Source organism: Furipterus horrens, unplaced genomic scaffold (assembly GCF_987537825.1).
Source record: "Furipterus horrens unplaced genomic scaffold, mFurHor1.1.pri manual_scaffold_2, whole genome shotgun sequence".
In the NCBI taxonomy this organism is placed as follows: domain Eukaryota; kingdom Metazoa; phylum Chordata; class Mammalia; order Chiroptera; family Furipteridae; genus Furipterus; species Furipterus horrens.
The window spans coordinates 182318482-182322031 of NW_028327172.1; the positions used below are offsets into that span (position 1 = coordinate 182318482).

Genomic DNA, 3550 nt, shown 5'->3' on the forward strand with positions numbered 1-3550 from the left:
AAAGAGAAATGTACTTTATGAAGCAGCTAGATTTAAAAAGTTACAAATCTCTGCATAATGAGCCCGCACAGTGTCTTTGGTTCTGAAAATCTGTTGTAACAGTTCTTCCCACTTTCATATTCCTTGAGATTTCTGTGAATAAGGTTTCAGATCTTCTTTACAGGAAACCCTATGGTAAGGTAGTTCCTTAAAATGTTAGTTTGAGTGATTTAAAATGCCTAATCTTCAAGGCCAGCCTTTGAAGTAGCCTTTATCTTTAAGGTGTTCTACACAGTTTGATTAATAAATAGATTATACACTTTGTAACTAGATTTGTCTACTACATAATTTTAAAACCACCAAAATTTTCAGATATTTGATAAATAGTATTCAGTTAAACTTAGATGTTAATGCGATTCTTCCTCATTTTAATTTGCATTTTGGTAACATTTTACCTATGTTTTTCTTCTCCTAATTAGCACCACCATCTTTTTTTCTTTCTTGACCCAGTTTTGAATATATAAATACTCCCTACTTACAGTATATATGGTTATCTATGCCTGTAGAAGAAAAATCATAAAGCAATCTATTTTCTTTTCTTTCTTTCTTTCTTTTTTAATTAAATTTTGGACCAGACAAATGCTTTTGTCTTTATTTACGCTTTTTTTTTTTTTTTGGTGGTTATAATCAAAGAGTCAATGTAAAAGCCCTCATTCCACACTGTAGGGTTTGAGCTGCAAGTATATTGTGTTGCCTTCTAAAAGATGACTTCGCCATATCCGTTCCTATTTTATAGCTTCGACTGCAATGGATTGAGACTTAGTATCTATTTCTAAGCTGGTCCTGTTTCAACTATTTGGCCATTGGATTAAATATTAGTAACACATCTTGGTTTTTTGGTTTTGCAGTACCTTCCTATGTTTGTTTTGATGGTATAGGGAGGGAATGAAGCTGGTAGTATAAATAGATTAACCTGCCTGGCCTGGTGTTGAGTGGACGTTGCTTAGAAGGCAATTCTAATGACAGCTCATTTAAAAGCTGTTGCTCTAGGGGCCTCCTTGCTCCACCTGGAGGTCCCCGGAGACCCCAGCAGACATCCCTACACAGTGAGATCTTTCATTCGACTGTCTCTGTCAGCAAGAAGGGAGGAGTTCTTTAATTTAGCTACTAGTTTGTTTTTAAAAATAAACCTTATAAAAAGGAACCTGAAGAGCGAGCCATGTTCGCACAGGGTGACAAGTAAAGCTGGGAAGCTATCTCTACAGCTTCTCACAAACCTGAACAACCTCTTGAAAATGTTCATGAAGGTTCACAATTTAAATATCCATATGCCTCTAGAGGCTGAATAAATACACTGTATGCGCTGTGCTTCTCATAAATTAAAATCATCAAATTTCAAACCAAGATGGTACAATATTTCCACATCAAGACTATTTTATAGCAAATATAAGATACTATTCCTGGTCACAAAGCCAGGCAAACCCCCCTACCCCACTCAAAAGGCAGCAATCTAATCTAGCTTCCTTATGTCTATAAATGCGTCCTTCTCTGGTAAAATCAGAATGTGGAAAAAAGTAACTTTTTTTCCCGTATGCACCACTGAGAACAAGCATAGTTCTCTAAATGTTTTTCTTTTTAATTTGCCTACAGTACTATTTGTTATATAGACAGCTAAGTGGAGAAATAAAAGCAACAAAGAAAACATTTTTCATCTCGAGCTTCCTCCTGCAGCCCTGTCACTCTCATCTGACGCTTTGGGACAAGTGCAGCGGTGTCAACATCTCCTCAAAGATGGCGCCCTTCACGTTGGACCTTCTCAGGTTGGCTTCCTGCAGGTCACACCCAGATAGGTCGCAATTCTCTAAATCAGTTCCTGCCAGAGTTGCTCCTCTGAGGTTACAGTTCTTCAACTTTGCATCTTTAAAGGTAGCAACTCTCAGGTTAATTCCTGTCATTAGACTTCCTGCCATATCTATACCTTTTAGGTAAGCACCTTCGAAATTGGCTTTAATACCAGAAGGATCTTCTAAATTACACTGTTTCAGGGAAGCCCCCTCTGCGTTGGAACAGAGCATCTTGACTCCCTGGAGATTTGCACAGTCAAGCACTGATCCAGAGAGATCAGCTCTTTCAAGATTTGCACAGCAGAGATTAGCATGCGCAAGACTGCAGCGGCTTAATTGGCCATTTTGAAGTTAATGTATCGAAGGTCCAAACGAGAAAGATCAGCACCACTGAAGTTTAAACCCTGGCAACACAGTTCTGATTTGGTCGGGGTGGCTAGCAGAAATCGGACTAACTCCTTTCGAGATATTAGTGAATGATCCTCTGGTGGTTGAGAATTCTTTATTGCCACTTCTAGCTGTTCAATCAATGAGTCAATACCAAAAACTCTGGCTTCTTCTAACACACCTAGTAGATGAATGCCATCATTAACAATGAGCTGTCCATGACACAAGTAGTTCAAAATGGGCCCAAAGTACTCTGGGCTTCAGTCAATTTTAAAAACCAAAAAATAAAAGAAAGGAAAAAAAAAAAAAAAAAGGAAGCTCCTCTATGATCTTGCTTATTTCCCCAGACACCTTTGTCCTTAAACATGTGGGCCAGCATACTGTCGGGCTCTTTGTTCACTGAAGTGCTCCGTGTGGTGGTAAAGTACCGCCCTCCCACATTCAGCGTGAGCCAGTCCATGTGAGAGCCTGACGGCCCTTCAGGTGGTTTAGACTTTGAGGACCAATGAATGGTTCTCCTTCACACACAAACAAAACATCATCATCCCTGATCAAAGCAATATCATCAATCAGTCCACCTTCCCCATTATACACACTCGTGGCTTTTATGCCGAGTTTACTGCTGGCCACAGAAAGCAAATCAGATAAAGTCCCATATACAGCAACCACCATAGCAATGCACAGCAACAAACTGATAGAATCCAACTCTGCAACCTGTTTGCTTTATACGAAGGGGTAAGTAGCTGCCATCTTTCCTTTCTTCCCCACTGAAGTCAAATTTGAGTTTTTCCATTCTTGGGGCTGCTGTTAAGGAACAGGGTCACCCGCTTCATCGCGCTGCCCCCACTGGGTCCTGAGTGAGTCGCCACCCTCCCACCTGGCTCTCCTCCCACCTTTTTCTTCTCCCACCCTTCCCCACCCTCCACCCACTCGGACTCTCCTCCCTTCACCACCTTCCTTCTCTTGCGGACACAGACCACACGAGCACGCACTCTCAGTCCCACACCCCAGGACTGGCTGGTCATCCTGCCCATCCCGCCCACGGGCGCCTCAGCCAGCCGAGGGCCCTTCCCCCAACCGCAATCTATTTTCATTAATAATTCTTATTTAGTAGTAAAGTGACCTGCTTATAACTGAAAAAATTTCAAGCATGGTGAATTTATAGAAACTTTGTTTTTTCTTTGTAAATCATTCAAGTCTGTCATCCTGTCACCACTAGTTTTTATCTTTAGTACCTAATTATCAAGGTCAATTTCCAACAATTCCTTTATTCTGTGACTATGAAAAAATACCAACCATTTGAAAAGAAGTTCTGGTTAAAAATTAAACAGTCATATAAA

The 3550-nt window shown here is 40.5% G+C and overlaps 1 pseudogene; it reads right to left on the reverse strand.

Annotated features, from left to right (window-relative positions):
- Nucleotides 1-1721: 1721 nt before the first annotated feature.
- On the reverse strand, nucleotides 1722-3244 carry LOC150020086 (BTB/POZ domain-containing protein KCTD9 pseudogene; annotated as a pseudogene).
- Between the last annotated feature and the right edge of the window lie 306 nt (nucleotides 3245-3550).